The sequence below is a fragment of the Phyllobates terribilis genome, unplaced genomic scaffold, assembly GCF_046119375.1.
Source record: "Phyllobates terribilis strain yellow unplaced genomic scaffold, ASM4611937v1 Scaffold_2__4_contigs__length_985480577, whole genome shotgun sequence".
In the NCBI taxonomy this organism is placed as follows: domain Eukaryota; kingdom Metazoa; phylum Chordata; class Amphibia; order Anura; family Dendrobatidae; genus Phyllobates; species Phyllobates terribilis.
Genome location: NW_027362762.1, coordinates 829,955,154 through 829,980,558, shown reverse-complemented (window position 1 = coordinate 829,980,558; position 25,405 = coordinate 829,955,154). Strand labels below are relative to the sequence as shown.

Below are 25,405 nucleotides of genomic sequence, written 5' to 3'. Positions count from 1 at the left end.
GCCGAGCTTCTGGCTTCTTCAGGATCCCCATGTGAAGGACCAGGCCAGAAAACGTTATCATTTGTACTGCGTCTACAGGACACCAGTTAGAAAATTATGAAGAGCGTTTTTCTACCAAAAATTGTTGAGCGTACAAATTAGTTCCTGTGAGGCCAGTGGTGACAAACTGGATTTCTGATTCCGCTACAAAATCAGGAATCAGTGGCTCATAATTTTCGGGAGGCGAGGTCCATACGGGGTCAGTAATGGGGAGTACTGGTTCAGCTTCTGTCCTGGGGCATCTTTGTGGTGGTTCCGCATCATCTGAGAAGGAAGAGGAGGAGGATCACGACGAGGAGTCAGAAAAATAAAGAAAGGTGGGATCCTCTCCCTCGCTGTCAGTGTTGGAGGCAATGAAAGCATATGTCTCCTCCACGGTGCACGGTGCAAGATCGGACAGCGTGACCATACTGTACAAAAGAAAGTCAGTGGAAAAAAAAAGTGTAAAACAACTAGTACGAGTGCTGATCAGTTATTTGAGTCAACGCTCGGCGGTTGATGAATGCATGCACGGAGGTGGTGCAAAGTGGGGGGCGAGAAAAAATGGACAGGGACAAAAAAAAGTCCTGGAAAACAGTGAGCATGGACGTGGAGCAGTGATTTGCATCACTGATCAGCGCTCGGCTGCTGCAGGACGCACTAAAAAATAAAACTGCTAAAAATCGAGCTATCAAGTACTGATCAGTGATAAAGTACTGAACAGCGCTCAGTGGCAGAAAGGGGGAGTGGGGAGGGGGGTAAAAAGAGGGGGGAAGAGGGGAGAGGGGATTGTGGTGGATGAGGAGAGATCAGAGATCTACTTACTAGTGTTGAGCGAGCACTAAAATGCTCGGGTGCTCAAAGCTCGGGCCGAGCTCACCGTGATACTCGGGTGCTCGACCCGAGCAACGAGCCCAATGTAAGTCTATGGGAGACCAGAGCATTTTTGCGGCGACACCCCCGGCAGTCTGTAGAAAGCCTAAAAAGTGCCCAAAACGATAGTGACAGTGTTCAAATGACATGGGGGCAGCACGGGGATAGCCCCAGGAAGCATTTCTCACCCCCTGATCACTGCTGTCAACGTGGTCAGAGGTATTAAGCCACTTTTACGGGCTCACAATAAAACATTCAAAAACGAAACTGAAACGTTTTTCCTGTGAAATATGTTAAGGAATTTCCTTTCCAGGGTAAAGACTTGTGTATAAGGTAAAATAAATAACCAAAAAGAAAAATACTCCTCCACACCTTGGGCTATGTTCACAAGTAGCATTTTTCATGTATTTTTGCACTTTTCTATTGCTTTCAACTGTGACAAATGCATTCACCGGGAAATGTCATTTTAACATTTTAGAACCATATCTGGCCATGTGCTGTGTGACACAAGCATACATGGGAACAGCATGGGGAAGACCCCTGGAAGCATCTCTGACTCCCAGGTCACTGCCTAAAAGTGTGCCCATCAGAAGTGATCCTTGCCGCATCAGAACATGCAGACTTGCAACTATCCCCGTGCAAGTCCTTGTCCCAGGGCAGTGTTCAATTGTACCTCCCCCCATTCCTTGCAATGGAAGCGCAAATATGCAGCCAAACACACACCCACCCGCAGGCTGCAATACCATACTTCTAGCTTTCACTTGAAATGGGGCCTTTTAGTTTGGAGGAGGCCGAAGCTGGCCAATACCTCATGGCTGCTTCGGCAGCGAGGTATCCATACTCAGTTCCCAGCCGCCCGGCGGCCGGGTGTCCACGCTCGGTTCCCAGCCGCCAGGTGTTCATACTCGGTCCCCCAGCCCCCCGCGGCCGGGTGTCCACACACGGTCCCCAGCCGCCTGGGGGTGGCCGGGTGTCCATAAACGGTCCACAGTCGCCCCTATTTCTCCTGTCACCTTCCCACACACTTTTCTTAGCCTGGCCTGCTTTAGGGCAACATTGGACGAGCACACCAGAGAACCAGACTCCTCCAGTGGGCCCTGGCTTCTCCATCAGGGGAGTTGAGAGTGCTAAGGTGAGGAGCATGATGATGATGATAGAAGTTAGCATCTACTTTGTTTTCTTGGAATGCAAGCGCATGTATGTAGTAGCGGCTAGGCCTGAGGTGGTCAGCGTTTTGCCGCATATCCTACCTCCTCCGAGGATTGCTGGATGTTTTCCTGCTTCTATCCCAGTTCTATGACGTTAAAACAAAGCTTCAGGTGATAAATGATGGATGAGGTAGTGGCAAAGGAGAAAGAGCAGGAGGAACAGGGACCATTCACATCAATATCAGGCCAGTCAGCCACATATGTCTTGTAGGATATGTTTCTATAACAAAAGGAGCAGTTCGGCTACACAGTTATAGGGCATACAGTGAGTGCAATGCCTACCAAAAATTTCGAGGCACTCCAATGCCCCTTGGAAATGACATGGAGATCAGAGGGCCTTAACTAAACCATTTTTTCCATTTATAGCAACTGGGTCTCCTGTACACTGTTGGCCTAAGCAGTGAATGGAAAGCTTTCTAAAAATTATGAGGCACTGCAATGCCCCTTGAAACAGACGTGGATTAAAGCATACTAAAAACCTTCTACCCATTATTGGTGAGTGGGTCTCACTTAGTTTTCGCCTTTGCAATGAAAAGCAAAAGCTGACTAAAATTAGGAGGAAATGTATTGACCGTTCGAAGAGTCGTGGAGGTTAGAGTTAATTAAAAACAACATTTCAATGCCCCTTGGAAGAGCTGTGGAGTTCAAAGTGGTATAACAAGACGCTTCTAATGCCCCTCGGAAGAAACGTGGAGGTCGTCGTAGCTTAACAAGGCGGTTTTAATGCCCCTTGGAAAAGTGGTGGAGGTCGCAGTAGCTTAACAAGACGGTTTTAATGCCCCTCAGAAGAGACGTGGAGGTCCCAGTAGCTTAACAAGACGGTTTTAATGCCCCTTGGAAAAGTGGTGGAGGTCGCAGTAGCTTAACAAGATGGTTTTAATGCCCCTTACAAGATCCATACAGTACAGCATCTTAAAAATATTATTCCCATTATTGGGGAGTGGGTCTCCCACAGTCTTTGCTTATGCCTTCCAAGCAAAAGCTGACAAAAATAAGGACGGGGGAACTTTTAATAATTGCAACACGGACCACGGTCACCCTGGTGGTATAGTGGTGGTGGAGGCTGAGGATAAGGAGAAGAACATAAAACAGCCGAAATGAGGAAGCGTATACCCATGTGTGGGTGTGAAGCGGTGCATGTGAATACACCTCCCGAAATAACACAGTGGATTTGACTTTATGTTACTCAGCTGTCATTTGGTGGTGATGAGAAGTCTGGCCCATTCCAGCCTTTGTTCATTTTGATAAGGGTCAGCTTGTCAGCATTGTCAGTTGACAGGCGAGTGCGCTTATCAGTTATAATTCCCTCAGCGGCACTAAAAACACGCTCCGATAATACGCTAGCGGCAGGGCAGGCCAGGACCTCCAAGGCGTACAGAGCGAGTTCATTCCAAGTGTCCAGCTTGGATACCCAATAATTAAAAGGCACAGAGGAATCACGGAGGACGCTGGTACGGTCGGCAAGGTACTCCCTCACCATCTTTTGAAACTTTCCACTCCTTGTGAGAGTACCCCGCGCCTCAGGGCCTGTAAGCTGGGTGGGTGTCAGAAAACTGTCCCTGAACGTTGACAGTGTTCCCCTGCCTCTGCTGGATTGGAGTTGCATCTCTCTCGCCTGTACGCCTTGGTTGGGCAACGAACTGTGACCTCTGCCGCTAGCGTGTTCAGATGGGAATTTTTTTAACAGTTCTGCAGAAATGGCCTTCTGGTACTGCCCCATTTTTGTAGACGTCTCCACCTCAGGAATAAAAGAGTGAAAGTTCTCCTTGTAGTGGGGGTCTAAAAGTGTCACCAACCAGTAATGACTGTCACCCAACATTTTGACAACGCGAGGGTCACGGTTAAGGCAGCGTGCGTGCCAGACTGGTAACGGGCAAGACTTCCGTGTCCTCACCAAGATGACGACTGACCATGCTCTCCACCTCCTCCTCCTCCTCCCCCCTGTCCTCAGGCCACCCATGCTGAACCGACGGTATGACAGTTGTACAGGTACTACCGTCTACAGCGCATGATACAAGCTCCTGTTCTTCCTCCTCCTCCTCCTCTCCCTCATTGTCCCCCAATGCACATTGGGATGAGATGAGGCTGGGCTGTGTGTATTCGACCGCTACGGCTTCTTGATCCATCTCATCATACTCTGGCTGCAATGACTCTTCTTTAATTCTCTGCAGAGAGCGTTGCAAAAGACAGACTAGTGGAATGCTGACACTAATGATGGCGTCATCGCCACTCACCATCTTGGTGGACTCCTCAAAGTTTGTCAAGATGGTACATATGTCAGACATCCAGGTCCACTCCTGAAGTCTTATGTGTGGAGTCTGACCTGAATATCAACGGCCTTGTTGCAGCTGGTACTCCACAACTGCTCTCTTCTGCTCACAAATCCTTTGCAACATGTGGAGGGTAGAGTTCCAATGTGTGGGGACATCACACACCAGTCGGTGTGACGGAAGCTGCAAACACTGCTGCAACACAGCAAGGGTGGCGGAAGCTGTAGCCGACTTGCGAAAATGAGCTGACAGGTGGCGTACTTTGACGAGCAGATCTGGCAACTCGGGGTACGATTTAAGAAACCACTGAACCACGAGGTTAAGCACATAAGCCAGGCATGGTACGTGTGTGATCTCGCCTCGCCTCAGAGCCGCCACCAGGTTACGTCCATTGTCACACACGACCATGCCTGGATGTACGTTCAGCGGTGTCAGCCACAGATCTGCCTGCTCTTTCACAGCTGTCCACAACTCACAAGCAGTGTGAGGTTTCTCACCTAAGCTTATGAGTTTCAGCACAGCCTGTTGCCGCTTGGCGGAGACAGTACTGAAGTGCTTCCAGCTTGTAACTGATGTGGTGATATCTGAGATGGAGGCTGAACATGAGGAGGAGGAGGAGGATGATGCGCAGGAGCTGTACACTGTGGGGGCAACTCTGACTGACATAGGGCCCGCAATCCTCGGTGTGGGGAGGATGTGTTCAATCCCAAGGTCCGACTGGGTCCTGGCTTCCACTATGTTTACCCAGTGTGCCGTCAGGGAGATGTACCGTCCCTGGCCACAAGCACTTGTCCACGTGTCCGTTGTCAGGTGGACTCTCCCAGTAACTGCGTTGTTGAGGGCATGGCAGATGTTTTGGGACACGTGCTTGTGTAGTGCGGGGATGGCACATCGGGCAAAATAGTGTTGGCTGGGGACCAAGTACCGAGATACGGCCACCACCATAAGGTTGCGGAAGGATTCCGTCTCCCCCAGCCCAAAAGGCAGGATTTCCAACACAAGCAGTGCGAATTTAGGACTGTGGCCCGTGGGGCGTTAGCTGCGAATTTACGCTTTCGTTCAAAGGTCTGGGATTTGGACAATTGAACGCTGCGGTGGGACGTGGACGTGGACGTTGATGCCTTTTCTTGAGAAGCTGCCATAACAAGTGAAGACTGAGAGGAGGGGGCATCTTTGCATGCAGTATGGACAGGGGATTGCCTTGCTCACACAACAGGGGGTTCTATTGCACGCACAACAGCTGAAGAAGCAGTGGTGACACCCGCTGACACTGGTCGTGGACCCTGGAGTTCGCCCCACAAAGTCGGGTGCTTTGCTGACATGTGCCTGATCATGCTGGTGGTGGTCAGGCTGGTAGTTTTGTCACCCCTGCTGATGCTGGCATGGCAGGTGGTACAAATGGCCTTTTTGGGGTTTTCAGCAGAGTCTTTAAAAAAAATTCCAGACTCTGGAAGACCTACAGGTTGAACTGGCAACGTCCCTCGTGTTGGTGTTACGGGGAACTGTTGCCTGCCTTCTGTGTGCGGCCACCACACTGCTTCTTCCTGCCTGTTGGGGTACTCTGCCTCCCTCCCCCTGTGTGCTGCTGGCCTCGCTCTGCATGTCCTCCTGCCACGTTGGGTCAGTTACTAGATCATCCACCACCTCCTCCTCTTCCACTTGCGCACCACGATCCTCCTCCTCACTCCCTGGCAATTGTGTCTCGTCATCGTCCACTTCTTGTGACAAATTGCCTGCGTCGACTTCCTGTGGCCGTGGCTGTTCAAATATTTGAGCATCGCTACATGGGATCTCCTCTTCCACCACTTCAAGCGGAGCAGGCGAGGGGCACAAATCTGGAAATGGACCAGTGAGCAGCTCTTCAGAGTGTCCAAGTGTGGGATCAGTTGCTGTCTGACGACACTCAGCATGGTGGGAGGAAGGAGCATCAGGGTGAGGAGGAGTATGCGGTCGAGACTCACGGCTACTAAGATTTGACCGTGTGAAAGACAGACCGGAAGTTGTGGTGCCCAGGTAACTGGAAGTATTATCTGCTATCCAATTAATAACCTGTTCAGACTGATCAGTTCGCAATACTGGTGTTGTTCTGTGCTTCCCTAGTAATGCGGTCAAGAAGTGGGAGCGAGAAGATGTGGCTGTTGGTTGTGGCACATTTTCACCTTGGCCACGGCCCCGTTCTCTGCACGCACCATCAACAGAACGTCCAGTTCCACGTCCCTTGCCACGCACCTTGCCCATTGTAAAGGAAGTAAAATAGCTTACACTTGCACTATCAATGGGAAAAGGGTAATAAAAAGTACATTAGAACCGTGGAAGAGGAAAACCACAGTTCTATTTCTCTGGCTTACACCCGACTCTTTTAAACAATCTGAACAATCAGGGAGAAACTATTACTGTTTTTCTTTACGGAAAAAATGCCAAAAGCTGAATAATAGAGATTTTTTACCGTGCAATGGTAAAACCACAGTTATTGTTTACTGGGGTATACCAGACAATTTTAAATAGATATATTTGCGGCTGAACAGTGAGCGACACACTCAAACTGTTTTTTTTTAGGTAAAAATGGCCCAAAAGTGGATAATAGAGGTTTGAACCGTGGAACTGCAAAACCATACTTCTATTTCTCTGGCCTTCACCAGACTATTTTCAACAGATATATTTGTGTCTGAACAATCAGGAGACACTATTACTGTTTTTCTTTATGGCAAAAAATGGCAAAAGCAGGATAATACAGAGGTATGACCCGTGGAACTGCAAAACCACACTTCTATTTCTCGGGCCTACACCAGCCTATTTTCAACAGATATATTTGTGTCTGAACAATCAGGAGACACTATTACTGTTTTTTTTTAAGGCAAAAAATGACAAATGCAGGATAATAGAGATTTTTTACCTTGGAACGGCAAAACCACAGTTATAATTTACTGGTGTATACCAGACTTTTTGAAATATATTTATTTGCGGCTGAACAGTGAGCGTCACACTCAAACTGTTTTTTTTTAGGTACAAATGGCCCAAAAGTGGATAATACAGAGGTTTGAACCGTGGAACTGCAAAACCACACTTCAGTTTCTCTGTCCTACACCAGACTATTTTAAACTGTCACAGACACACTTTTTTTTTGTGGGGGGGGGGACACCAAAAGGTTAATAAGACGGGTATTTGTACAGTGTGAAGGAGGAAAAAAAAGAGGATTTAGATGAAAAAAAAGGATTTTTCCTGGCCCCCCAGGACCTGGAGCTAAGTCCAGAAATTTCAGCAACAGGAGCACACAGGACTGTAATGCAGCGTTTGCTGGTATAACCACTGCGTCTCCTATACAGCCTGCCTGCCTGATATTTGGGATGGATATTAGTCCTGAGAAGGACTGTTTGTTTGATTTGACAGCCTTTACAGACCCTACACTAACTATTTCGCAGTATAAATCTCTCCCTAGCTCAGCAGCGCTTTCCCTACACTAGCTGATCTGGAGCGACTGTGTCCAAGATGGTGGCGCCCGGTTTTAAATACTCGAGGTGACGCTGTGTGGCCAGCCAATCAATGTAATGCCCACAACCAACATGGCTGCGGCATTACAGTGACTGGCTGGAAATCCCTGCATGTTCATTGGCTTTGTAAAGAGCGCCAAACATGCAGGGCGGGGACCCGAGCTCCGGCCCGAGTAACCCGGAAATGCTCGGTGCTCGCCGAACATCCCGAGTAGCGTGATGCTCGGGTGAGTACCGAGCAGTGTCGAGCGTGTTCGCTCAACACTACTACTTACTAGTGTTGAGCGAGTATGTTCTGTCCGGGTATGCTCGGGCCGAGCTCCGAGTATTTATAGCTGCTCGGTGATAAGGTTAAATTGCTCCCGTGTGCATGATTTGCAACTGTTTGACAGTTTTATTACATGTGAGGAATGTCTATTTCTTACACATTCCTCACATGTAATAAAGCTGTCAAACAGTTGCAAATCATGCACACATAGCGATTTAACCTTACCACTGAGCAGCTATAAATACTCGGAGCTCGGCCCGAGCATACTCGGACAGAACATACTCGCTCAACCTTACTCACATGTAATAAAACTGTCAAACAGTCGCTAATCATGCACACGGGAGCGATTCAACCATATCACCGAGCAGCTATAAATACTCGGAGCTCGGCCCAAGCATACTCGGCGAAAGGGTTAATAGAACATACTCGCTCAACACTACTACTTACCGATATCTTCTCTCTTCTTCTTGCAGGAGCAGCAGGGATTGTGGTGTCACAGGCTTTTGTGGCACCACAATGCCCAGCACAGCGCAGATCATGCAGGGCAGTCACAGGTGGGTCATAGGTCAGACACCACTCGGTCACAGGGCGGTCACCGCCCGGGTACAGCGCGGTCACGCTCTCTGATTGGTGCGATGAATGTCATTGTCAGTCGCACCAATCAGAGCAGGCTGGGGCCAGGCCTGGTGTTGCCAGTCACCAGCCTAGGATCAGTGCTCTTAGAGCATCGATCCCAGGCTGGACATCAGTGTTTCAGGCAATCTGATTGCCTGAAACACTGAGAAATGCTGTGATTGGCTGTTCAGAATTGAACAGCCAATCATTGCGATCATGGTTGCGGGGGGGCGGCGACATCCCCAAGGATGACAACGCCATCTACTCTGAGGTAAGATGGCGCAGGAACTTTAATGCAATCACTGCGACTCCGGTCGTGGTGCCTCATTAAACGTGAGGCGTGATAATACGTACCTGGTCATTAAGGCCCATGGCGCAGATACGTATTAGTACGCCTCACATCAGAAAGGTGTTAAAGGGGTTTTAAAGCTTATATTAGAATAGGTATAAAATAAAGAAATCACAACTACTTATGCCTTGAATCTTCTACCACTCCAGAAAAAATGCACTGGTGGCTCCTACCAGTCCTGTAACAATAATGTCCTGTCCACAATCAGCTGATTGCTGTAGGTGATCACTGGATTTTGCTGTGATGTTTGCATATTTGGCAAGGATGGGTCATTCACAAACAAGCAGTCACAATGAGCCAGCTCCTTAATACTGTATGTATGATAGGAGCCGGCAACCCACTTCTACTCTAGAGTAGTTTTCACTGGGGGTAAAACTATGCTGACCGGCTACAGGGTACGACCAAAACTCCATGCAGCAAAGTTGCTCATGGTGTTTCAACCCCATAACATAGTAACATTGTAACGTAGGTTGAATAAAGACCTAGATCCATGAAGTTCAACCTTCCTCCTCTAATTGTACATTTTGTATAATTTAACTGTAACCCACAATGTTGCTGCTACTTGACATTGAGTACTGCTGCTCAGCTTACTTGTGACCAGAATACCCAAGTCCTTCTCCTGTTCTGTATTCCCGAGTATACTCCTATTTAATGTATATGCAGCAATAGGATTACTCCGTCCTAGGTGTATTACTCTACATTTGTCTACATTAAACCTCATCTGCCAAGTGTTTGCCCATTCAATCATCTTATCCAGATCGTTCTGCAATATCGTAGTCAAGATTAGAGATGAGCGAACCTCTCAAGGTTTAATTCGTTTCAGATCGATGAACTTCCCTATGTTCTCCGAACAATTCGTCGAACAGTTCGATGAACATATCCGAATCCCATTGCATTCAATGGGAGGCAAACCCAAAAGCATACACAACACCTTCAAAGGGGCCCAAAAGCTGCCAAAACTGCTCAAATTAGGACCACACACCAGGAAAATTGGCATCAATTGACCCACAGTACAAATTTTATAATGGTACAGCAGCAATCAGCCATGGGTCATGCATGAGGTATCAGGGTCTGGGCCAGCTCTTACAGCTTTCAATTTAACTTCAAATTAAGATGAGGTGGGTGAAGGATCGGTGTAGGCCTGCTGTGCTGGGTGCCCTGATACCACATGCAACAGCTCAAGCTGCTTTTCTGTTCTTCCATATTCAGGTGGCACGAACATCAGTTTCATAGAGTATTATTGTTACAAAAATGTAAGGATAGTAACACAGGTAGTTGACTGAAAGTAACTGGAGGCCTGCTGGTCTGGGAGCCCTACTGCTACAGGCAACACATATGAAGGAGACCCAATCAGGAGTCTCCACATTTCCAAAAATTAGGGGCAGGCACCACCAAAGTGGCATCAATTTCACTAGAGTAGATATAGTATAATGGGGAACGACACCTCTTCCACTACAGCAAACCCAGCAGATGGAGACCCAATCAGGAGTCCCCACATTTCCAAAAATTAGGGGCAGACACTACCAAAGTGACCTAAATTTCACCAGAGTAGAAATAGTATAATGGGGACCAACACCTCTTCCACTACAGCCAACCAACAGATGGAGACCCAATCAGTAGTCTCTACATTTCCAAAAATCAGGGGCAGACACCAGCAAAAAGGCATCAATTTCACTAGAGTAGAAATAGTATAATGGGGGCCAACACCTCTTTCACTACAGCCAACACACCAGATGGAGACCTAATCAGAAGTCTCCACTAGTGTTGAGCGAGTGTGCTCGCTACTGCTCGGTTCTAGACCGAGTCTCTCAGTGCTCAAGATGCTCAGCGCTTGGCAAGTATTTCCGGGATGTTCGGACGAGAGCTCGGGTCCCCGTCCTGCATGTTTGGCGCTCTTAAGAGAGCCAATGAACATGCAGGGATTGCTTGCCATGCACTGTAATGCCGTAGCCATGTTGGTTGTGGCATTACAGTGATTGGCTGGCCGCATAGCGTCATCAGGTCTATGTAAGACCTGGTGACGCTAGGCTCATCACAGTCAAACCTTCAGACAGGCAGAGTAGGGAGAGGTGCTACTGTGTGAGGGACAAAATTGGCGGTGTAATAGTTAGATATAGGTACTATGACTCGCCCCCTGGGCCAGTGCTGTAGTGCGGCGCGCGTGCGCGCGGGGATACCCGGAGCCGGATCCGATGGGGGTAGTAGTCTTCTTGTGGCGGTGACCCGGTCCGTGCCCAGGGTGTCAAACTAAGTGGCAGTTATTGGTGTGATGGTATTAGTGTCCGACTACGCCACCCGTTGAATGCGGCTATGAAACCGCCGCTGCAGGGCAGACCGCTGAGGCCGGTGGTATAGGTGTGCAGCAATGTTGATATAACCCCCAATGGGAGAGGTATGGCCTCAGGGCAGCGGATGTGGGTGATGTTGGGAGTGATGGTGTGGATATCCCGGCACTAACGGTGCGACAAGGAAGCACGGAGACGCGAGGGTACAGTTCAGGGCCTTTACTGATGGTACAAGGCAAATTCCCCCGGGAGTACTGGCTAGTAGTTGGGGCCTGGTTAGTCTGCGAGTAAGCCGGAGTTCCCCTGGCCAGGTGGAGTTGTAGGCCTTCCCGTTAGTCTGTACCCTTCCTGGCTACCCTGCTTTCAGCGGTTACAAGTAGCCCACGTCCCTGGGTATACCGTGTGGTGCTCACCCGTATGGCTGGTGACCTGGGGCCTCCTGTTAGCCTCCGCTCCGGGATGGCGGTGCTGGTCCCTTCGTTGTGACTGAGCCTCCGGGCTTTTATGGCCAGAGGACCTGGAATCCCCTGCCGGATGGATTCTGCTGCTGGGTATATCTTAGTCCCCACAGCCTCGGACTCCTGTGTCCGGTTTTAGTACCTTCTCCCAGGGCGAGCTCTGCACAGCTCCAGCCCCTGGCGCTTCTCCTTGGCTCCTACAGAGCTCCTGATGTCTATCTGTCCCTGTTTCTGCGTGTCCAGACCAGACTCCGTCTCTGTCTGGAACTCCTCTCTCTCACCCTGCCTCAGCCCCAGTTTATGTAGGGGAAGTTCTTCCCCTCCCAGGACTGGGCAGGAGGTGTGGCATGCTTAGGATTCCTGCCCAGGAGACCTCCCACCTGCTCACAGACGTAATACTGCTATTACTGTGGAAACCAGACCCCTGGGGTGCCACAACTACAGGAGTATATATATATATATATATATATATCCATCTGAACTAACAGTCTTTCTGAGGACTAATCCAGCTGCATATACTCAGTGGTGATAGCAGGAGTTAGGCAGCAGGAAGGGTTTGTGGCAGTGTATACAGCACAAGAGAGTCCATTGCACGTTCTGTCTGCTCCTACTGTTACAGATATCCGTAGACATAGCCCCAAATATCAGGGGCCAAGGCTATTTTTTTTTTATCTTAATCCTGATTATTTTCTAAAAAAGTAGTAATGTCCAACATTTTACTGCTCCATTTGCTTGTTAGCACTGCAGAATATAGCCAGATCTTTTCCATCATCAGACGTGATCCCATATTACAGCGATAAAAATCCAGAAATTTGTAGTAAACGTGGAAAATATTATCCTTTATTTACTGTTTGGCAGCAGTGTGTCAGTGAAGCTATTCACATGTGGTCGCTGTGAATAATAGGAAACTACAAGCCGCTATTTAAAACCGTGGGCACCGTCAGACGTATCACATATAACTGCGGTACAAATCCAGCCATTTGTAGCGACTGTGGAAAATATTGTCCTCCATTTACAGTTTGTAGCAGTGTGTCAGTGAAGTTATTCACACGTGGTCGCTGTGAATAATAGAAAACTGCAAGCCCACTATTTAAAACCGTGGGCGTCCGCCAGACGTATCACATATAGCTGCAGTACAAATCCAGCCATTTCTAGTGACCGTGGAAAATATTGTCCTCCATTTACAGTTTATAGCAGTGTGTCAGGGAAGCTATTCACAAGTGGTTGCTGTGAATAATAGGAAACTGCAAGCCCGCTATTTAAAACCGTGGGCGTCTGTAAGACATATCACATATAACTACAGTACAAATCCAGCCATTTGTAGCAACCGTGGAAAATATTGTCCTCCATTTACAGTTTATAGCAGTGTGTCAGTGAAGCTATTCACGCGTGGTCGCTGTGAATAATAGGAAACTACAAGCCCACTATTTAAAACCGTGGGTGTCCATCAGGCATATCACATATAACTGCGGTACAAATTCAGCCAAAATATTATTCTGAAATTAAAATGGGAAGGCATGTGTCACGGGACGGGGAAGTGGATGTGATGGTGATGGTGTATGCAGAGGTCGAAACCGAGGTTGTGGGCAAGCTGAAATTGTGCCACAACAAACACCCACATCTGTCACCCGACCTTCCTGTCCCAATTACTAGAGGACCGCAGAACACCACTATTGAACCCAGAGCAGCGTCAAAAGGTTGTTGGTTGGATAGCAGATAATGCTTCCAGTCACTTTGCCACCACCACCACCCTGTCTTTCACACTGTCAGGTCTCAGTAGCCGTGAGTCTGGACCGCATATTCCTCACCCTGATCCTCCTTCCTCCCACCATGCCAAGTGAATGGAGACAACTGATCCCACACTTGGACACTCTGAAGAGCTGTTCACTTTTCCATTTATAGATTATTCTGGCCTCTCGCCCAATCAGCTTCAAACAGGGCAAGAGGAGATCGCATGTAGCGATGCCCAAATATTTGAACAGCCACGGTCACATGAAAGCGACGGTGGGAAAATGCAATTACTGTCACAAGAGGTGGATGATGATGAGACACAATTGCTAGAAAGTTAGGAGGAGGACCAGGGTGCGAAAGTGTAAGACAAGGTGGTGGACGATGAAGTCACTAACCCAACCTGGCAAGGTAACATGCAAAGCGAGGACAGAAGCACACAGGGGGAGGGAGGTGTAGCACCACAACAGGCAGGAACAAGCAGTGTGGTGGCCACAGACACAAGGCGGGCAACTGTTCCCCAGAACCCCAACACGACGGAAGTTGCCTGTACAACTGTTAGGTCTTCCTTAGTCTGGCTCCTTTTTAAAGACTCTGCAGATAGAGTGCAAATGGCCTTTTTGGGGTTATCTGCCAGGCCAGAATCAGCAGAGGTTGCAAAACTAGCAGCCTGACCACCCCCAGCATGCTCAGGCACATGACAGCAAAGCACCCGGCTAGGTGGGCGAAACGCCAGAGTCCAGAAACAGTATCTGCGAGTGACACCACTGTTTGTTCCGCTGTTGTGCGTACACGCCAATCCCCTGTCCATGGCACATGCCAAGATGCCTCAGGCCCTGCACCTATCATTGCATACTCGCAAATACCACCATCAGTGTCCAAGTCCACATCCTTGTCCCAGAGCAGCGTTCAGTAGTCCCTACCCCAGTCCTTGGTGCACAAGCGCAAATGCACAGCCAATGCCCCACAGGCCACATTACTAAACTCACACATTTTGTGAATGCTTGTGCTCAAAATGTTGCCTTTTAGGCTCGTGGAGATGGAAGCTTTCCGCAACCTGATGGCGGTGGCCGTCCCTCGGTACTCGGTTGCCAGTCGCCACTATTTCTCCTGGTGTGCCATCCCTGCATTACACAAGCACATGTCCCACAACATTAGCCATGCCCTCAACAATGCAGTTACTGGGAAGGTCCACCTAACCACGGACACGTGGACAAGTGGACAGGGACGGTACATCTCGCTGACAGCACACTGGGTTAACATAGCGGAAGTCGGAACCCAGTTGGACCTTGGGACGGAACACGTCCTCCTGTCGCCGAGGATTGCGGGCCCTGGGTCAGTCAGGGTTGCCCCCACATTCTATAGCTCCTGCACCTCCTTCTCCTCATCTTCAGCCTCCATCTCCGAAATGACCACATCAGTCACAAGCTGGAAATACTGCAGCACTGCCTTGGCCAAGCTGCTACAGGCTGTGCTGAAGCTAATATGTTTAGGTGACAAACTGCACACTTCTGAAGAGTTTTGGACAGCTGTCACCGCTGAACCTACAGCCAGGCATGGTCGTGTGTGACAATGGCCAGAACCTGGTGGCGGCTCTGAAGCGAGTCGAGCTCACACAAGTACCATGTCTGGCCCATGTGCTCAACCTCGTGGTTCAGTGGTTTCTCAAAATCTACCTGGATCTGCTGCATCTGCTTGTCAAAGTACTCTGCATGTGTGTCCATTTTAGAAAGTCAGCTACAGCCTCCGCCGCCCTTGCCGTGCTTCAGCAACGTTTGCAGCTTCCAGCTTACCAACTGATGTGCGATGTCCCCACACATTGGAACTCAACGTTGCAGATGTTGGGAAGGATTTGTGAGCAGCACAGGACAGTTGTTGAGTACAGCTTCAAAACGTCCGTCGGTATTCAGGTCAGCCTCCGTACATAAGACCTCAAGAGTGGGCAAGGATGTCAGACTTCTGTGCCTTCATCCAAAACTTTGAGGACTCCACCAAGATGTTGAGCGGCTATAACATCATAATTAGGGTCACCATCCCGCTTCTCTGTCTTCTGAAACAATTGCTGCTCACAATTAAAGAGGAGGCATTGCAAGCGGAGCACGATGAGATGGAGCAAGGAACCATACAGGGTCATTCCACACAGCCCAGCCTCATCTCATCCCAACATGGATTGTGTGACAATGAGAAGGAGGAGGAAGAACAGAAGCTAGTTTCCTGCGCTATAGATGGTACTACCCACACAACAGTCATAAACTTCTGTGAAGCACCTGGGGGTGCAAGGTGCTCACCACACATATAGATAAGTTCCCTAAGGGGTCTAGTTTCCAAAATGGTGTCACTTGTGGGGGGTTTCCACTGTTTAGGCACATCAGGGGCTCCCCAAATGCAACATGGCGTCCGCTAATTATTCAAGCAAATTTTACATTCAAAAAGACAAATGGCGCTCCTTCCCTTCCAAACCCTGCCGTGAGCCCAAACAGTGGTTTGCCTCCACATATGGGGTATCGGCGTGTTCAGGAGAAATTTCACAACAAATTTCATGGTGCAAATTATCCTATTACCCTTATGATAATGCAAAATTAAGGGATGAAAAACGTTTTTGTGGGAAAAATGTGAAAATTTTATTTTTACAGCTCAATATTATAAACTTCTGTGAATCACCTTGGGGTTCAAGGTGCCCACCACACATCTAGATAAGTTCCCTAAGGGGTCTAGTTTCCAAAATGGTGTCACTTGTGGGGGGTTTCCAATGTTTAGGCACATCAGGAGCTCTCCAAACGCAACATGGCGTCTGCTAATTATTCAAACAAATTTTACATTCAAAAAGTCAAATGGCGCTCCTTCCGTTCCAAACCATGCAGTGCGCCCAAACAGTGGTTTTCCCTCACATATTGGGTATCAGCGCGCTCATGAGAAATTGCACTACAAATTGTGTATTCCATTTTTTCCTGTTACCCTTGTGAAAATAAAAAAATTGGGTCTAAAGTAACATTTTTGTGAAAAAAAGTTAAATGTTCATTGTTTTCTTCCACATTCCAAAAATTCCCGTGAAACACCTGAAGGGTTAATAAACTTCTTGAATGTGGTTTTGAGCACCTTGAGGGGTGAAGTTTTTAGAATGGTGTCACTTTGGGGTATTTTCTGTCATAAAGGCCCCTCAAAGTCACTTCAAATAAGATGTGGTCCCTAAAAAAATGTTTTTGTAAATTATGTTGGAAAAATGGGAAATCGCTGGTCAACTTTTAACCCTTATAGCTTCCTAACAAAAAAAAATTTTGGTTCCAAAATTGTGCTGATGTAAAGTAGACATGTGGAAAATATTATTTATTAACTATTTTGTGTGACATATCTCTCTGATTTAAGGGCATGACAATTCAAAGTTTGAAAATTGCAAAATTTTCAAAATTTTCGCCAAATTTCCGATTTTTTCACAAATAAATGCAAGTGATATCGAAGAAATTTTACCACTATCATGAAGTACAATATGTCATGAAAAAACAGTCTCAGAATCAGGGGAATCCGTTGAAGCGTTCCAGAGTAATTACTTCATAAATTGACAGTGGTCAGAATTGAAAAAATTGGCCCGGTCACGAAGGCAAAAACAGGCTCTGGCGCGAAGTGGTTAAGGAAGAAAAAGCCTGGAGAAAGGCCTTCGACAATTTGGAAAAATCAGACCCCTTCTTAGTCATGTTAGTAAGGGGTTTCACAATTACAGAGTAATTTTGGATGAATTTCTGGTAAAAATTAGTACATAGTAACATAGTTTGTAAAGCCGAATAAAGACTTGCGTCCATCAAGTTCGACCTGTTAGTTCTGTAATTGCTAAAGTTGATCCAGAGGAGGGCAAAAACCCCAAATGATTTGGCCAATCTTCACCTGAGGAAAAATTCCCTCCCGACTCTGAAACCAGCAGTCAGAATAAATCCCTGTATCAACCTACTATTTTATTTTATTTTTAAGTATATGCTGAAATCTGCCTGGTATCTAGAAATGCATCCAGTCCCCGCTTGAACTGGTGTAGTGAATCCGACATTACCGTCTCCTCACTCAGTGAATTCCATATTCTCACTGCTCTTACCGTAAAGAACCCCTTCCTATGCTGGTGCTGAAACCTTTTCTCTTCCAGTCTTAGTGAGTGCCCTCTTGTTACCGTAATATCCCTCCTTTTGAACAAATCTCGGGCAAGATCTCTATTCTGTCCCCTAACATATTTGTACACATTTATTATGTCCCCCCTCAACCTTCTCTTTTCCAAGCTGAATAGTCCTAGTTTTGCCAACCTCTCTGGGTATTGCAGTCCCTCCATTCCCTTTATTAATTTTGTTGCCCTCCTTTGTACCTTTTCAAGCTCATTTATATCCTTTCTATATATTGGGGCCCATAACTGAGCACAGTATTCCAAGTGTGGTCTGACCAGTGCTTTGTACAGTGGAAGAACAATGTTCTCATCCTTTGCAGCTATACCTCTTCTGATACATCCCATTACCCTGTTTGCCCTTACAGCAGCGGCCTGACTATGGGCACTCCAATTTAGTTTGCTATCAATCAAGATGCCCAAGTCCTTCTCCATCTCTGAATTCCCCAATGATTTCCCATTCAGTGAGTACTGGTGACTTCCATTTTTCCTTCCCATATGTATGACCTTACATTTCTCCTCGTTAAACCTCATTTGCCATTTAATGCTCCACCTACCCAGCTTATCCAAATCCCTCTGTAGGTCTGCACTGTCCTCTTTTGTATTAATTGTTTTACATAACTTTGTGTCATCTGCAAATATTGATATTTTACTATTTATCCCGTTGACTATGTCGTTAATAAAGATATTAAATAACATTGGGCCTAGTACAGACCCCTGTGGTACCCCACTAGTGACGCTTACCCAATCTGAGTATATTCCATTTATAACCACCCTCTGCCTTCTATCCTTTAGCCAGTTAGCTACCCACTTGCAGACATTTTCCCCCAGCCCCATCATTCTCATTTTGTATACCAACCTATTATGTGGCACGCTATCGAACGCTTTTGAGAAGTCGAGATACACGACATCCACTGGTTCCCCCTGATCTACTCGAGAGCTAACCTCCTCGTAGAAGTCAATCAGGTTTGTTTGGCAGGAGCGATTCCTCATGAATCCATGTTGGTTCGGGATTAAAAGATTATTAGCATCAAGATGCTCCGTAATTGCCTCTTTAATGAAGCTTTCAAAAATTTTGCCCACAACGGACGTCAGACTCACCGGCCGATAGTTTCCAGCGTCACTTTTCGCTCCCTTTTTGAATATTGGCACTACATTCGCCTGTCGCCAATCAAGTGGCACAGACCCAGTCTCAACAGAGTCCTTAAATATAAGATATAACGGTCTGTCTATCACATTACTTAGTTCCCTTAGTACCCGTGGGTGTATGCCATCAGGTCCTGGTGATTTGTTTATTTTAATGTTACTGAGGCGTTTCTGTACCCCAGCTTGGGTTAGATTTGTCATACTTAGTGGAGGATTAAGTTTGTCACTTCTCATTTCTCCTGTTAGTTCGATTTCCTTTGTGAAAGTTGTCGAAAAAAAATTATTTAATAGATTAGCTTTATCCTCATCTTTCTCTATGATTTTGCCTTCCTCACTTTTTATCGGTCCAATATTATCTGATTTAATCCTTTTACTATTTATATACGTAAAGAACAGTTTGGGATTTGATCTACTTTCCCTAGCAATACGTCTCTCTGTTTCCTCCTTCGCTATTTTTATTTGTTTTTTACAGGTTCTCGTTTTTTCCTTGTAACACATTAGTGCTTCCTTACTGTTTTCCTGTTTTAATCTCTTGAATGCCTCTTTTTTGCTATTTAACGCCCCTTTTACGTTCTTGTTCAACCATATTGGTTTCCTCTTATTTCTGGCCCTTTTATTCCCATACGGTATATATCTCTCGCACTGAGTATTCAGAATTCTTTTGAAGGTTTCCCATTTACTATTCGTATTCCTTTGATTAAGAACTTTGTCCCAGTCAATAAGTTGAAGGCTTTCTTTCAGCTGATCAAACTTCGCCCTCCTAAAGTTTAATGTTTTTGTTGTTCCCTTATTGATAACCCTACTGAAGGGCATTTTGAAGTCGATAATATTATGGTTGCTATTACCTAGGTGCCCCCCTATCTGTACCTCAGTTATTCTATCAGGCCTATTAGTCAATATTAAGTCCAACACGGCCTTCCCTCTCGTTGGTTCCTGCACTAGTTGGGAGAGATAATTATCCTTAATATTTGTCAAGAACCTTTTACCTTTCTGAGATCTACAGGTTTCTGTTTCCCAGTCAATATCCGGGTAGATGAAATCCCCCATTACAATCACTTCATTATGTTTTGCTACTTTGTCTATTTGTCCTAATAGCAGATTTTCATTCTCCTCTGTTATATTTGGTGGCTTATAGCAGACCCCCAGTAATATTTTATTATTATTTTTAGTTCCCTCTATCTCTACCCACATGGACTCGACCCCCTCTTCTCCCTCTCCTATATCTTCCCTTAGTCTGGGTTTTAGACATGACTTTACATATAAGCAGACTCCTCCGCCTTTCCCCTGTTTCCGGTCCCTTCTAAATAAACTATAATCTAATAAATTTACCGCCCAGTCGTAGCTATCGTCTAGCCAAGTCTCTGTTATACCTACGATGTCATACCTCTCCTCCGATATAAGCGCCTGCAGCTCATCCGCCTTATTGGTCAGGCTTCTTGCGTTGGTCAGCATGCAAGATAAAACTTTGGGGTTATTTAGCATCCTATTCTTCTCTAACGATCTAACTGTACTATCCCCACCCCCCTCTCCACCCTCATTATATTCACTTCTCCCCTTCCCCCTTGCTTGCCTCACATCCCACCTATTTCCTTGGTTTCCCCCCCCTTCTCTAGTTTAAAAACTCCTCCAACCTATTAGCCATCTTCTTCCCCAGCACCGCTGCACCCTCCCCATTGAGGTGCAGCCCGTCCCTACGGTAGAGCCTGTAGCCGACCGCGAAGTCGGCCCAGTTCTCCATGAACCCAAACCCTTCTGCCTTGCACCAACTCTTTAGCCACTTATTCACCTCCCTAACTTCCCGTTGGCGCTCCTGTGTGGCTCGCGGGATTGGTAGTATTTCTGAGAAAACTACCTTGGAGGTCCTTGCCCTAAGCTTCCTACCTAGGTCCCTGAAATCATTTTTAAGGACCCTCCATCTACCACTCACTTTGTCATTGGTGCCGATGTGGACCATGACCGCTGTGTCTTCGCCAGCCCCACCCAGTAACCTGTCAACCCGATCCGCGATGTGCCGGACTCGAGCGCCAGGGAGGCAGCACACCGTTCGGCGATCCCGGTCTTTGTGACAGATTGCCCTGTCTGTCCCCCTAATAATAGAGTCACCCACTACCAGAACCTGTCTTGCCTGCCCTACACTTCCCCCCTCCCCCTCATTACTGGAGCATACACTCCCCCGGCGGTCAGAGGATCTGTCGTGCTCCAATAATGCCAGTTCTGAACCAGCCTTCCTATACTTCTTCCCTCTATCCCTCCTAACTGTTATCCAGCTCCCTGCCTGTTCAGCCTGCACTTCCCCTCTATGCTCCACCCCCAGTATTGACCCATTGAGTGTCTGCTCGGTGAGCAGCAAACTCCGTTCCATGTTGTCGATGCTCCTCAGTACCGCTATCTGAGCACTTAGATCCAGAATTTGGGCTTCCAAGTGCACGATATGCTCACATCTCTCGCAGTAGTATGGATCCTCGAGCGGTTGCTCACGGAATGCATACATTGCGCATGATGTACACTGCTCGGCTCCGGCCAACATGGACGTCATTCTAAATATGGGGATACAGTCAGTATATATATACAAGTACAAAACACAATTATTTATATATAGGTGTATGGACGGGGATCAATTAGGGATGTGCAAGTGTATCAATTAGATATCGGCGGGGGATCAGTTAAGTATCAAGTATGGACGGGGGAATCAGATAAGTAGGTCAGGTGGATTAATTAAGTAACCCCAGAAAACGTTGTAGAGCCTTCAGGTTCTCAGAACGGTCCCAATCAAGGACTAAACGGATCTTTTCCGTATCCACCCGAAAACCCGAAGATGACAAGTACCCCAAAAACTACACCTCCTGAACAACGAAAACACATTTTTCCAGTTTAGTACAGAGTCTGTTATCCTTTTAATATTTGGAGCATCTGTTTAACTTGCCCCCGATGTGTCTCAAAATCAGGTGAGTAAATCAAAGTATCGTCCAGATAGACCACAACAAACCTCCCCACCAAATGATGGAAAATATCATTTATGAAATGCTAGAATACCGCAGGTGCGTTGGTCAAACCGAAAGGCATAACCAGACTCTTGAAATGTCCTTCAGGGGTTTTGAACTCTGTTTTCCATTCGTTCCCTTCTCTGATTCTAACCAGATTGTAGGCTCCCCTTAAATCCAACTTGGAGAATACCTTAGCTCCTACAACCTGGCTGAACAAATCAGGAATCAGAGGAAGAGGGTATGGATCTTGGATGGTAATTTGATTTAATTCCGGGAAAGCAAAACAGGGACATAGACCGTCATCTTTTTTCTTCACAAAGAAGAACCCTCAGGTGAAGATGTCGCCACCACAGGTGAAGATGAGGGCTTAATGTGTCCCTTCTCCAGACTTTCCATAATGAAATCCTTCATGGCTTGTCTCTCAGGGCCAGAAAGATTATACAGTCTGGACTTCGCTAGTTTAGCTCCAGGAGTCAGGTTAATAGGACAGTCATATGCATGATGAGGAAGCAATTCTTGACACCCCCTCTCAGAAAAAATGTCCTCAAAACCAGACAGAAAAGCAGGTAATATTTCCTTAGAGACAGTAGCAAGGGAAATATCTAAACAGTTCTCATGGCAGTAATCTCCCCATTCAATGATCTCCATGGCTTGCCAATCCAACGGATTATGTTTCACCAGCCAGGGAAGACCCAAAACGATTGGAGTGGGAACACTGTCCAGGACATAGTATAGGATTATTTCACAATGAACCGATCCCACCCTCAGTTTTACATTATGTACAATCTGAGTAAATGCTTTCTGTGCAAGTGGCGCCGAGTTAATGGTGAAGATGGAAATAGGTTTAGCTAAAGTACAGCAAGCAAGACCATGAGTTTTCACAAACTCAACATCAACCATGCTGACTCCGGCTCCACTGTCAACAAACACAGAAATTTTCTCGGTTTTTCTCTCTAGCACCACCTCTGCTGTCAGGACAAACCGGGAATCGCAGGTAGGCAACAAAAGGTCCCAAAAAAAAGGTACCTTTTTCCCACAAAAAAACATATACCTTTTTTCTTGTGAATCTCGGAGAAATGTATGATGTAAAGGTCCCCCCCTAACTGCATAGGTTTCTCAACCTCCCCCAGTACTGGTTCACCGCGAGACCGCTCCCCCGTCAGAAGTACAAAACACCAATAAAAAGGCCCCAGAGAAGTTGGTGTCACCCGTCTATCCTGAAGGCATCTATCAAGACGTATGGCCAATGACATGGCAGCCTCCAAGGACTGAGGGGGTTTCATATACTGCCAAGGCATATTTCAACCTTTCTGTAAGACCCTCACAAAATTGGCTTCCTAAGGGCTGAGTCATTCCAGTTAGAATCCATTGCCCATCTACGGAATTCAGAACTGACCGATTCCCCTGCTCAAGGCGAGTTGCCTTGTCTCAGCCAAGGAGACTCAGTCAGGGTCATCATAGATGAGGGCCAGAGCCCCGAAAAACCCCTCCACAGATTGGAGACAAACCTAATCCTGCGGTAAAGCAAACGCCCACGACTGAGGATCTCCCTGCAGTAGAGAGATCAGAATTTCAACCTGTTGCTCCTCATTTCCAGAGGAGTGAGGATGAAGTTTAAAATACAGTTTGTAGGCTTCCTTGAAGACAAAAAACTTGTCCCTACCTCCTAAAAACCGGGAGGGCAACATTGAGTTCAGGCTGGACAGACTGACCTGCAGAGACCCCCACATTAGCGACCTGTAGCCACTGATGCTGTTGCTGAACCTCACAGCGGAGGTCATTCACCTCCAGAGACAGACTGCACAGCCGCTCTGCGGGCTCTGCAACTGAACTCATACCAAGGGAGAAAAGAAAAAAAAAGTCCACACCCAAAAAACACACGCAAAAAAACCCAAAGTGTCAGTTATTTTTTTTTTTTTTGCCTTTTCAAAATGTGCACGGCTGGCGATAATATCACGCAAGGTGTAGGCCATGGCTAGGGAAAGGAGGGGATGAGCGCTAGTCGATCCCCACTAACAACTAAATACAACAAGGGAGAATAAACAAGGGAAGGTAGCTTAGCTTTAGTCGACTTCAGAGAGATGAACACACGTTTTCTTAGCACCAAAGAGGAAGAAGTACTGCACTTGCTCCAAGCCTTCACAAGGGGTCATGTGAGTATCGCCGGCACCTCCCTTTAGCAAACTGCAAGTATTTATACACCCAGGCCAAGGTGTTAATTAGCAAGCGGAAGGTAGCCGCTGGGTCCTAGAAAGACAGCTTCTAAAGAAGGTGTTTGTAATGCCAAAAAAAGAGATTTCCTGCAACCAACTGCAGGGCTACTGTCTGTCACTTCTGACACACCCGTGACACAAGGAGTACAGGCGTGAGAGACACAGATACTATCCAGCAGAGGCAGGGGAACACTGTCAAGTGTCTGAGAGAGTTTTCTCAGACCCTCCCATCGCACAGGCCCTGATGCGTGGGGTAGTCTCACAAGGAGAGATAATTTTACGAAGATGCTGAAGAAGTACCTTGCCGACCATACCAATGTCCTCTGTGATTCCTCTGTGCCTTATAACTATTGGGTATCCAAGCTGGACACATGGCATGAACTGGCTCTCTATGCCTTGGAGGTCCTGGCCTGTCCTGCCGCTAATGTTTTGTCAGAGCAGGTTTTTAGTGCCGCCGGGGGAATTATAACTGAAAATGCTGACAGGCTGACTGTTATAAAAATTAGCAAGGGCTGGATTGGGCCAGACTTCTCAATACCACCGAATGATAGCAGAGGAATAGAAACTCAAATCCAGTGCCTTTTTTTGAGAGGTCTATTCCCATGCCCCTCTTCACACCCAGACATGGGTATACACTTCCTGATTTTGTCTATTTGCTGTTGTCCTCCTCCTTCTCCTCATCCTCATCCTCCACCACCATATCACCAGGGTGACCGTGATGCAACACCCACATAATTTTTTTAAGGGTGTTTATGATGCCAGTAGGAAATGTTTGTTATACAGTATGCTCATGAATACCCCCAGAGGTAAATTGTAACGGGTCTGGGAGGCGGAACCTCTGAGCAACTATACAAGGGGGCGGTCCTTGTAAGGAAGCGGGTGGCTCCCAGGGAAGATGGGCAGGTAGTCACGGCAAGTGACAGGGACAGTCTCTGGGTAGAAGGGCAGGTAGTCACGGCAAGTGACAGGGACAGTCTCTGGGTAGAAGGGCAGGTAGTCACGGCAAGTGACAGGGACAGTCTCTGAGTAGAAGGACAGGTACTCACGGCAAGTGACACGGTCCTTGTAAGGAAGCGGGTGGCTCCCAGGGAAGATGGGCAGGTAGTCACGGCAAGTGACAGGGACAGTCTCTGGGTAGAAGGGCAGGTAGTCACGGCAAGTGACAGGGACAGTCTCTGGGTAGAAGGGCAGGAAGTCACGGCAAGTGACAGGGACAGTCTCTGGGTAGAAGGACAGCAGGCAGGTGGCTGGTGAGCGCTCCCAGGTGAGCGGGCGAGAGTCTTTGGACAGGCAGGTGGTCACGGCAAGTGACGGCAGAGCCTCCAGGTAGGCTAGCAGGCAGGTAGCAGGTGAGCGCTCCCAGGTGA

At 47.3% G+C, this 25,405-nt stretch overlaps 1 protein-coding gene across 4 annotated transcripts in view; it reads left to right on the top strand.

The window, feature by feature from the left end:
* Positions 1–25,405, top strand: part of LOC141231989 (3 beta-hydroxysteroid dehydrogenase type 7-like) — a 217,105-nt gene that overhangs the window by 22,350 nt on the left and 169,350 nt on the right. Inside the window, exon 2 of one of the 4 annotated variants that reach the window (XM_073667768.1) lies at positions 8,599–8,679. The exons of the other annotated variants lie outside the window; for them this stretch is intronic. The gene's annotated coding sequence lies outside the window, so the exon portion shown is untranslated. The remainder of the gene's footprint in view (positions 1–8,598; positions 8,680–25,405) is intronic. 4 annotated transcript variants of the gene reach the window in all.